The following is a 12,356-nucleotide window of genomic DNA, read 5'->3' as shown; positions in this document are numbered from 1 at the left end:
ATGGCCTATACAGCTCTAGGCATATGCTTCCTGACCACAGGATCTCACACACCAGGGCTGATGAGTTCTTTCCACTCTGTCAATGATTGAGTAGATGGGTGGGATGGTGTGTGAGCAGGCAAGGCCTTCCCTGATTACTTACTGAGAGTCTTTGCCTATAAAGATTCTTTGTCTTGTCATCAACTTGGAGACGAACTTTGAGGACAACATACAAAAATGGCATTGCTTCCTGCCAGAGGCCACCTCAAGACATAACATTTTTTAAAACGTCTCTTAAGAGTTAAAAGTTGCCTGGATTAAATTCTGCAATTTTTATTTTCTTTCCTTCAAAGCATCTAAGAATTGCTCCATTAACATCATGTGTGAGGACACACTTAGTACCTACAGCACATACATTATACACATAGAGAATACACCTACATACAGTACAGATACACAGCAGACACACATGCAACATTTAGGTTACATATCCACATACATTCACACTGCACGCATGCACAGCATATACAGCATATACTTGCATACACAACACACCTATGCACAGAACATTCTTATTCACAGAGACTACAACCATGAACAGTATACCTATGACTGCTACAAGGTCACGATACACAAAAATACCACATGTATACACAGGGTACATGTATCCTTCACACACCCACATATACACAGATGACAAACATGTAAGTACATGATCCCATATTCATAAGCATATATTACATATGGTCCATACATGTGTATACATGTTCCCTGTGTACACATACATATATTCATGCAAGAATCATACACAGACACACCATAGATATAAATACTATTTTAGGAAATGATGATAAATTGTGACTGAAAAAAATGTTTTCTGGATATATTTAGCAAGCTTTCAATCTGAATGATCTTTCAAGCATATACAAAATACTCAAGACCAAGCATAATTACCGACTGTTAGTATCCTTGTGGTGCCCAATCACCTTTAAGAAAATCACAGATAACAAGAGTGAGTAAGTCTAGTTTTTATGTGTTCACTGCCCTAACAATGGTAACAAAATTGAAAAAAATTACAACATAGTTCCCAAATTACCATATTCTAGTAAAATCTACACATATTTTATTAATTGAATATTCCTCAATAAAGCTAGAAATAAGTACAATATACCAATTAAAATTCAATATTAACATTTACTAATTTCTGTAAAAAGTTCAATATCCTTAATTGTTTAAATTCTAACTTGTTTTGTAACATGTGAAGATTTGTAGAAAGGATCCATAAGTTATAAATATTGTGAGACTTTGTTATAATATCAATACAGACTCATCGACAATCAATCAATCTATCAATCCTTCTGTTATTTGTCAAGCCATTTGTTTCTAATTTGTTGTTTTGGGGCTGGAGGGATGGCTCAGCGGTTAAGAGCACTGACTGCTTTTTTTGGAGGTCCTGAGTTCAAATCCCAGCAACCACGTGGTGGCTCACAACAATCTGTAATGAAATCAGATGCCCTCTTCTGGTGTGTCTGAAGACAGCTACAGTGTACTTACATATAATAAATAAATAAATAAATCTTTAAAAAATATTTGTTTTTATTGTTTATGAAGAAAAAATGAGAAGATACTCTATGAAAACCCACTTTATTTGTTGTTCATAGTGAGAATGCTTTCTCTGGAGAGTTTATCAAGAACAGGGAGGGGACTTTAACACCATCTTTTAATTCTGACTTTTAATTCTGTCTGATTTTGTTTGACCTGGAAGGAGCACACAGCGTAACATCGTTCATCTTCTTGTTTTGCTGGCAGGATTAGATAAAAATATTGAAGTCAGAGAATGGCCTGGCATACCTAGGAATCTTGCAAATGTTGATTATTGGTACTGTTCTTTTGACAAGAGACAGTTGGCAAGGATGTGTGTGTGTACCAATTGCTGTTTGTGAGACTCTGACTGACTTGGGTCTATATGGCAGATCCCAGCCTGCAGTCAGTGCAGGAAGGAAAGGGGCCCTCTAGGAGACCAATATCTTCAGTGAGCAAGGACCAGGCAGAAACCATCAACTCACCATCTCTCCCAGGGTGACTTTTACAGGAGGAAAAAATAAGGAGGCAGAAAGCAGAACAGGCCATTAATATTCTGTTGCTCTTGATCTTTGCAGTAAAAGCAGATCATTGTTACATTACTCACATTTGATCATAGTGTTAAAGACTCCCTGTGTATCTGTGTGGAACATCTGGCTTTCCAGCTACTCCATGGGGACACTGGACTTTTGTCAGCAAAGAAAAAACACCAGAGTCACATGGGTCCACTATACAGTGGTTCTTGGAGAGAAGTCTTCTTTAGGGACCTGTGGGCCTTCTTTCAATCAGGTTAGATTCACACACATTCTCCTGTTGTGGGTGAAGTCTTATCTGACACTACCTGTTGAGCTCTGTAAATGCTGTTTACAGCCTAATTTGACTGGGAACATTTATAAGTCTATGAAGAATAGGTAAGAGTGAAGTGGTACATACTTATTACCTTAGCACTTCTAAAGCAGAAGAGGTAGGAAACAGAGTTCAAGGCCAGGCTTAATAACAGTAAATTTTAGGTTAACCTCCAACTACATGAGACCCTATATCAATCAGTCAATCCATCCATCCATCTACCCATCCATCCATCCATCCATCCATCCATCCATCAATCAGTCTTAAATACATTAGACTATAGAAGACTTCCATTGTATATTTGAATGGTTATTTAAATTTCATGACATGATGAATGGAAAATTATAGTCTCACTAGCTTTGTGTTCAGTTCTATGGAAACAGTCACTTGTGTTGTCTCCTACTGTATTTGTCTTTTGAATTCTATCCATGTCACCTGTCTCCCAGCAGCAGCTGTTGTTACAGCTCTAACCATAGCATTTGCCACCAGCATCTTTAAGTACCCTGGTTCCCTGCAGTGCATGTAGCCTCTGATATTTAGGTGACCCTGATGTATTCAAAGTCTCTTGGAATCTCCCCAGCATGGTAGCTTCAAATAAGATTTCATAGTCATCTATAGTCTGTGGTATCTCCCTCCTTCTACAGACCAAAGGGGCCAGGTGAGGCAATGAGGAACCAGGGGGGCAAACGAAGGCATAAGGAAGGAGTCAGCAATGGCTCCTCTCCTCTGTTTCCTTGGAGTGTCTCTTAGACACTCATAAGAAATCAGGAAAAGGCACCAGGCTCAACCCACCTTTGCTGACTCTTTCCATGCTTTATTTATTCCTCTCTTTCTTGGGGTCACTGGCCTTGAACCCTAATAGACCTCTAGCATTGAACACTCATCTTCTGCTTTCTTCTTTGGAGAAGCCTGGCGAAAGCACAGCTCAGCAGGTAGACGCATGGGTAAGTGCGTGGGTACCACTGGCTACCTTCTGATTAACAGGCAATCTGAAAAATGCTTCTGACTGAGCACTGACTTCATGCCTGTGGGACTTTGACTGTGTCCCACTATTCATCCTTCAGAAAACAGAGGCAGGTGTCAGGTGAAGAGTTTCTGGCCTAAGTCTTAAATGAGAAATGCCAGTGCACAGGAATGTAATTAATATTTGTTGCCTTTCAGAGTTTCTAAGTATCGGGCTAACTGTTTCTGTTAAAAAAATATTCAATGATTACAGATAATCATAGTCAAAAATATACATATGTGTTTTCCCTTGTATGTTTGATCTGGTCCATTGTAAATGTGAAAATGAGGAGAGAAAAAAAGCTGGCCTACTTTCCAAAAATAGTCATGTATTCATCAAAGGACAACAAGAGAGAGAGAGAGAGAGAGAGAGAGAGACAGAGAGAGAGAGAGAGACAGAGACAGAGACATAGAAAGAGACAGAGACAGACAGGTAGACAGACACACACACTTCAGGTTACTCAGCTAAACCCTGATGGCCGCCAGTTCCTCTGCCACAGCCAGTGGGTTCAACAGTGGATGCTTCTGAGTGCCACACTGACCATGTATTTTCATCCCCAGGTAAGCATTTTCACGAGTTTGAGAAGAAAGTAAATCATTTCACACTTGATCATCCTTCCCTCAACTTTGTTTAATCAAACCCAAAGGTTGTTAAGTAATAGCCATAACCATGATGATGCCAACCACAGTAATAATACAACACTGTATCAACAGTAATAATATAACACTGTATTAAGAGTAACAATGAAATGCTGTATTAGCAGTAATAATATAATACTGTATTAATAGTGACCATACAATACTCTATTAACAGTAATATGATAATACAATGACAAAATCAACATCACAAAAGAGAAATCAGCACTTGTTTTCACTTGTTGTCAGTCTGTGCTTGTGTGTGTGTCTGTGTGTATGTGTGTGTGTGTGTATGTGTGTGTATGTGTGTTTGCACATGCATGTGCACAGCATGCATAACTTTTGGGGACTTGGTTCTCTCCTTCTTCTATGGGTTCAGGAAATGGAGGTCAAACCATCCAGTTTCCAAGAAAACAATTTTACCCCCTGAGCCTTCTCCCAGAGTCAGAGCCAGCACTTACATGATCAGTGTTTAGATGTGAATTTATTTAATTCTCTTTGCACCTGTGATTTCCTGTTTGTAGCCAAGAAAACCATAGTATTTTGTAGGAGGGCCTTGGTACGGTCTGATATTCACTTCCTGGGTCTAGAAGGCAAAACGAAATAGGCAGCAGAGAAGAGTGACATGGTTACTCATATAGTGGCTTTGGATTGAATTGAGGAATGTGTGGTATACCTGTAGAGTATGCCAGGTGACATGAAGGTGGGTAGGAAAGCCTTTGCTAAAGAGTTTTGACCTGCTCTTTTAAACAATTGATTTACTATGTAGAAGTGGAATGGCATAATACACTGAGCTTGTGCTGTCCTTAGAGGCTCCCATGCATATCAGAATGCCTGTGTCTGTCGCTGTGATCAATGACATGCATGCCTGAAAGACAAGTTGCATTTGTAAGACACTTTCTTTTTTCTTTTTCTTTTCTTTTCTTTTTTTTTTTTGGATATTTTCTTTATTTACATTTCAAATATTATCTCCTTTCCCAGTCCCCCAACCCCAGAAACCCCTGTTCCTCCCTCTCCCTGCTTATATGAGGGTGTTCCCCCACCCACCCACCCACCCAATTCCACCTCCCTGCCTGGCATTCCCCTACACTGGGGGGGGGTCTAGCCTTCACAAGACCAAGGGCCTCTTGTCCCACTGATGTCCAACAAGGCCATCCTCTGCTACATATGCAGCTGGAGCCATGGGTTCATCCATGTATACTCTTTGGTTGGTATGTTTGTCATATTGATGCAGACATCACTCATACATGGCATATAGCTCCTTTTGGACAGCTTTCTACCATCTTTCTTCCCTACTAGTTTCTTTGCAACATTCATGTCTGTTTCATTTGTGTCTTTCCAGATCTGGCCAGAGCTCTCTATGTACTTTGGGGTCAGAGCCTAAGGGGTATGTCAGTGGGAATGAAACTGAAGACAGCTGTTACCCCTCTACCAGAATCTATCAGTAGCCTATAGTTCTTCAGTAAAGGGTAGTGTGTAAGACACTTTCAGTATCATCAGGAATATGACAAATTCAGCCAGTCACTGTTATCCAGGACACAATGTTCTTCAGCACCATCACCACCTCTCCAAGCTTGAAGACTGAGAATATATATATATATATATATATATATATATATATATATATGTGTGTGTGTGTGTGTGTGTGTGTGTGTGTGTTTGTGTGTGTGTGTGTGTGTGTGTGGGGATGGTTAGCTCTGGTTGTCAGTCTTACGCAATCCAGAGTCATCTGGGAGGAGATTGTGTTCTCTTTGTAGACAATGAAGGATTGTCTACTCTGCCTGAGTCTGTGATCCTGTCTATGGAGTATCCTAATTTAATTGATGTAGGAGGGCCCAGTCCACTGTGTCTATATCACACCCTAGACAAGAGGTCCTTAACTGTGACACAGTGCAGAAATCAAGCTGAGAACAAGCAAGCAAGCATGAGTCCTTCCTGCTCTGCTCTTGGATGGGCGTGTGTCTAGGATGGTCATGTTTCTAGCTATTCAAGCTGTGGCCCTGCCTTCCTCGCCATGGTGGAAAGATGGACGAGTGTACCAAATAGGCACTTTCCCCTTTAAGTTCCCTTTCGGCAAGCTATTTCATCACAGTAACGAAAAGGAAATTAGGACACACACACACATCATGTGTGTCTACTGCAGGACATGTCTCAGCTCCCTCCTATCTTCAAATCTGCAGATTTGAAGAGTGCCATAAAAAATTCAAAACAAGATGACTTAAAAAAACAATCAACCATTGATGGTAAAAGCCTGATTATGGCTGCCTTGGACCCTAACTGACAATTTGGTTTGTAAGAGTAGAAAATTTTGAAATATTTAAGTTTGACTTAGACAGAGAACATTGGATTCAGACAACTACTGTCTATAAATAACCACACCTTCCTGGAATGTTCTCATTTACATGGGATATATTTAGGTTCTTCATTTCAGTAAAACCTTTAAAATAATTAAGTGTTAGTCAACTACGTAGAGGAAAGAAGTTAATCAAATGCTTTCCTGTGACATGTCAACAGTGGGGCCATTCGTTTTCTGAAAGGAAATTGATGAGTAGGGAGGAGCCTCTAATTTGCATAATGTTTAAGAGCCTAAGGCTTGCCAACTCTCAGCCTGGCCAACCACAGAAAGGCCTACCACCCATTTCACATGGTCAATGCCCATATTAATAAAGAAAGCAAAGAACAGATGTCTAGTTAGTGTCACATGGGTCATTTAAAAAAGTATTCCACGAGAAACATTATTTCTGGGTGGTTTATTTTGAGCAAAACCCAAAAGTTTAACTGAAGCTTTTAGGGAACTAGAGATTATCAGTGAGCCATCCCAGAAGTTTCCTCACATCAATTCATGGTGCATAATATAGAATGGACCCAGCATTCAAAAGTTCTGTTCCAAAGGTGAGGTTACAAGGAACAGGAACAGGAAACCACGAACTGTCTATGCTGTTACAATGTAACCTCTCTGTTTTTCATCCCTTATCTTATGCTTACAGTGAGTTATGGTGAATTTGGAAGTGTATCAAAGGGTGCACTGACGTCAGCAAACTAGGCCAGTCTTTGGGTGGAAAGAAAGGTTTATTTGGGGAAGTTCAAAACTGCTGCAGCTTTCTGGGTGTACAGAAAAAAATATTGAAAGGTAGGAAAAGCCTTGATAGTTTTAAAGGGAAACATTGAGGGGGAGAATGTAAGCTGGAACAGCCTGTAGTTAGGGGTAGAACAGCACGGGGAAGGCTTGTGGGTAATAATGGCCCATGAGCTAGGGAGTTAGTGTGGAGGATTTGATATGTCTGATGAGTATTTGCTAATAAGATCCTAGATGCTCCATTTGCCACAAGTAGTCAGCTGTAAGAGGAGATAGGAGGGGAAGCTGGTTGCCTGCTCCAAGCTCCTATTCATTTAGTAGTCTAAAAAATTGATACAACTCTCTTGTGTCACATAAAAGTATCTAGCCTGAAGTACATGATAAAATGTATATTATATAAAAGGAAAAAAAAGCACAACACAGACAAATATCCTTCATCAATATTACCTCAGAGAAACAGCTAGAAAAATATTTTCAGAAAGTTGCTTTTAGAGATAGATAGTGGTTTGTAGTTTTGTTTCATCACTTTAGGAATAAAGCCATAGAGGAGCTAATGAACTTGTGTGTGTGTGTGTGTGTGTGTGTGTGTGTGTGTGTGTATGTATGTATTTGTAGGTATGTATATGTGTGTATATGTGTATGTATGGCTATATCTGTGTTTGTGTGTGTGTAGGTATGTATAGTGTATATATGTGTATGTATGGATATATATATATATATATATATGTGTGTGTGTGTGTGTGTGTGTGTGTGTTTGCGTGTGTTTGTGTGTGTGATGATGTATAGTATTTATAATTGGATAAAAAAATCAAAGAATGGCCTTTTAAGCTCTCACCTTTCTTACTCTCAACTCTAGCTCTCTTCCTCCCTCTCCCTCCCCTTCCCATCCACATGGCCTTCTTTCTACCTTCTCTCTTTATCTCTGCCTTTCTACAATAAAGCTCTAAAACCATAAAAAAATCAAAGAATGAAAAGTTCTCATGCGAAGATTGATATTTGGAGATTTTTCTAGAGAGATTTCTGTCAAATTAGAACAGTAGCCACAGACATGACCTCCTGATGTCATAGACTTTGTTGTTTAGTTGGACATAATTGAAGTCACTTTGAATTAGTGGTATGGTTGGAATAATGTTCACGCAGGCACAGATCCATTATGGTGTCAAGAGCTGAACCACTCTATATGCCATAATCCCAGCCTTTACATTTAGCTCCTGCTGTCAGGTTAGTCTCAAGGATTCCTACATACACACAATGACAGAAATGAGCTTTTAAAAAGACTTTCAAAGTAACTGCTCAGAAAGATTTAAGCTGTTCATTATTTTCTGAGTCATTATTGACATTCACTAAAATTAAGCAGAGACCGTGAGCCCCTAAGAATGTGCAGAGGTAAAGAGTGGTCCTTCAGGTAATGTCTTGGTAAAAGAGATAATGTGGGATCTGGCTTTCCTGGGTTGCAGTTGTCTTCTAGCATATTGAAGAAACATGCATACATTTTTTTTCAGGAGAGTAGCATTGGTGCAGGAAAGCAGCTGTCATAGACAGGGAAGTCTGCAAGACACAGTACACAGAGCTTAGAACCTGTAAGAGGATGGGCCCCTGAGTCCAGTGAAGCCAGGACAGCTACTGTTAGAACGTGGGGTGAGGACACCTTTCCTTCCAAAGGATCCACTATAAGGTCTATAAGGTCAGAGCATCTTTTGTAAAATGGAAATCACAACAGGCTGAGGCAGTATAAGATACCTCAAGTCATCAGTTATGAGCATCAAGAAAGTGAAGTGATTGATTTCAGTTTCCTATTTCAGTCAAGTAGATGATTTTTTTTTCTCTTCTTCATTCAATCTAAGGTCATAATTATTACTTTTGTAAGATCGCTGAGCTGTCTTTTCAAAGTAAAGAGCCCCTTACAATGTTTGAAGATCATTTTGCCATATGTTATTAAGATAAAAGAGAAATCTCATTACTAAAATGAAAGGAGAAATGTAGGAGTATTGTTAACTTTGAAGCTATGACAGCAACTTTGCTCTCGTAAAACATTGTATTTGCAGAAGCCAAATAAAAATTAAATCATGTTCTAAAACTTCTTGCCAACGCCAGACCATGAAAGTAGATGATTAAGGTTAAATTTATAGATAGCATAGTAACAAAAATATATTTTAAAAATGGAGAGGTAAATGCATTTCAGAATATCATTCCTTAATTTGATATACTCAATTTTTAGTTTCATCTGTGTGCACATGTGTGCTTATTTATGTAATATTCAAAGTGACAAAGTAGTCATGTTTTGAACTTTAGAAGTAATTTGGGATTTATTTTTGTATACATATTTATGTAATAAAATAAATCCCCTGAAAAATAATCAATTTAATAACAGTTCCAGACAAGGTTATAATTGTACAGACTAGACTCTATAGACGCAACACCATTTCATATGTAACTTGGAGACAGGATGGATTAATGGATGAAGAAATAACAGTGCTACTAATCTAATGTGAGAGAAGATTACCAAATATAGATATGCATTGGGTCAAGTGTAAGTCACATTTGAATAATGCATTCATATCTATTTTAGGCTCTTTTATGGAAGGAAAGTCACACCTCACTCACTCTGGTTTTCTTTCAATTTATAACATTTTAGAAAGGCAGTTTAAATCAAAGAAGAATTTTTGTGCACAAATTTTTCTTGAGTAATCTGCAGATTCATTTTGATTTTCATATAAAGAATAAAAGTTATGTAGCAGTCGATATCTGTCAAACATCAAAGTCTATGTGGATGCCTATGGTCTGTGGGATGTGCTACTGCTGGGGGGCCATATTGATGCAGGTGGCCTGTGCTACTTCCTGGGGCTATGGTGGTGCTCAGGCCCATGCTGCTGCAGAAGACCATGTCTATATCTGTAGTCCTCTGAAGCCAGGCTGGTGTCCATTGGCCATTCTGCTGCCAGGGTTCATACTGATTTAATTGGCCTGTGCTGCTACCTGAGGCTCTGTAGATATCTGTGGTGCAGGCTGCCTTTGAGGGCCTTGTCTGTGTCCATGGTCCCACTGCATTCATCTAGGAGCTCTGTTCATGGTCTGAGCTATAGCCACAAATGTCCATCCATGATCCATTCCACCACTGGCTGCAAAGAGCAAGGAGGATGCTTTTGGCTGTGATATCAGTGACTACAGATGCAGTTGTGAGGAGCTGCTCTTGAACATTCCCATAGCACATAAGAGTTCTCTTCGGTGTCTGTATAGGCTCTTTTTGGGCTTGGGTAGCGGTTGTCTTAGAAACCTTCTATATGCCTCCCTCTCAACTGTCATCTGGCAGGGATGTGGGAAGGGGAGGTTTCGGTTCTATTTAAGGACCATGCCACTAAGCATTTGGTCACGCTCCAGCAAGTGTGTGGATAACATATATTGGACAACTTTTTTTTTTCATTTTTATTTTCACTATTCTTTCTGTGGTCTGAAGGAATGGTGGAGTGTCACAGGGAAGGGGAGGCAGACATGGAAGAACTAGGAAGAGTATGATCAGAATGCATTATGTGAAATTCCCAGAGAATCAATATAAATGTTATTTGAAAAAATACAAAGTAAAGTATTTTTCAAAAATATAGACTATATTGACTCTACCAAATTAAATGTTCATTTTTAATGGAAAGATGTTAAGGTTTTTTTGTATTGATTAATTTGATTTGACAAATGCATATAGTTAAACCTAAACTCTAGCTGTACAGTCTCCTGTTGATAGGACTGGAGTGATGCTCCCGTTAGAACATGAAAATGCTCTCCTAAAGGAAATTCAAGGGTGAGTACCAGGTAAAAATAGCAACAGTCACCATTTTCATATAAATGTTCAGCACAGAATGTTACTTAAAACCATCTGTAAAGTTTAAGAACTCTTGTTCTAGACTCTGGATGGCTCTCTTGGTTGTCACAGACTGGGGACAAACTTTTCCTCAGTTTAGTCATGTATTCATATCATGGCTGAACATGGACTCCGGTGACACCAGCTTATCAACGAGCCAATCACTGGCTGTGGTTGAATAGTATATTCCAGCTCCCATCTGAGTTTGTTCGTAATATATTTTTATTTCACAGACATTCTTCAAATAAACTATAACATCACTTTTCTTTCCATGTTTAGATATTAACAAACACTAAGGCAATGAGTATACATTACCTACTGCACAAACACAGCATCTGTTTCTTTTCTATCACTTTTTATGCTGGCAGACCTCACTGGCACTGTCTCATGGATCCCCTGGCTCCATCCAGGAGAGGCCTGGGTAGCTCTTCTGTCTGTACTCTGACTTGATTTTTGATGCTGCCCCTGTTCTGAGTTCCAATCCAGACATTGCAACCCAATGGTGTCCCTCAAACTTCTCCTTGCTTCCTGTGTTCCTGCCTTCTCAGTGCTCTGAGTCCCTGGAATGAGACTGAAAGGCTAAAATCTACTCTCTATTTCTACCATAACTGGTGTGTTATTGATCTCTGTCTCCAGGCTCCTTGTGAGATGTCAGCCACAGGTTTCTACTTCCCTGCCTGTTCTCTATAAAGAGTCCCTCCTGAGTGTTAATTAAAAACAAAACAAAACACACACACACACACACACACACACACACACACACATCAACAACAACAACAACAAAACAAATGAACAAACAAAAACTCACAGACTTTATTATTTATAAATTTTCACATGAAAGTTTACCTCCAATCTTTTATCTTTACGACTAGTCCTAATATCAGAATCAATTTCTTCTCTTCTCTTCTCTTCTCTTCTCTTCTCTTCTCTTCTCTTCTCTTCTCTTCTCTTCTCTTCTCTTCTCCTCTCCTCTCCTCTCCTCTCTTCCCTTGCTCCCCCCTCCCATTCTAACTTTTTTCCTGTTTCCACCATTACCTACTACCCATCTCCTAACTCAAACCACCTTTACCATGTCCACTGTAAACTTTCAACACATGGCTCCTCCTTTTAATATTTGCTTCCGACACTTCTGTGTTTAATGCACAGCTTCTCAGCTGTGTTTAACAGCTACAGTGATTCTTTGAAAGACCTAGCTCAAGTCACACCACTCTTGCTCTGTTCAAAACCTAGATATTTAACAACTCATTTAGAGAAATACTCAAGTTCCTGACACTCACTGCCAATATCGCAAACAACAGGAACCTAGTGCTGCAAACTCCTCTACCCTGCCACTTCATTTCTGCTCTTAGGTTGCCAAGACCCCGTGGGAATCATCAGAACCTGCAA

General features: G+C 39.4%; 2 protein-coding genes across 2 annotated transcripts in view; both read left to right on the top strand.

Moving 5' to 3' along the window:
• Positions 1 to 12,356, top strand: part of Csmd1 (CUB and Sushi multiple domains 1) — a 1,642,848-nt gene that overhangs the window by 115,301 nt on the left and 1,515,191 nt on the right. The window lies entirely within an intron of this gene.
• C030002A05Rik (RIKEN cDNA C030002A05 gene) overlaps positions 1 to 12,356 on the top strand; it is a 138,762-nt gene that overhangs the window by 72,311 nt on the left and 54,095 nt on the right. Inside the window, exon 1 of the mRNA XM_030243881.1 lies at positions 1 to 12,356. This exon is cut by the window's left edge and continues 72,311 nt beyond it; it is cut by the window's right edge and continues 54,095 nt beyond it. The gene's annotated coding sequence lies outside the window, so the exon portion shown is untranslated.

The sequence above is a fragment of the Mus musculus genome, chromosome 8, assembly GCF_000001635.26.
Source record: "Mus musculus strain C57BL/6J chromosome 8, GRCm38.p6 C57BL/6J".
Taxonomy (NCBI): Eukaryota; Metazoa; Chordata; class Mammalia; order Rodentia; family Muridae; genus Mus; species Mus musculus.
Note: the sequence above shows the minus strand (reverse complement) of the source record. Positions and strands in the feature narration are given on the sequence as shown.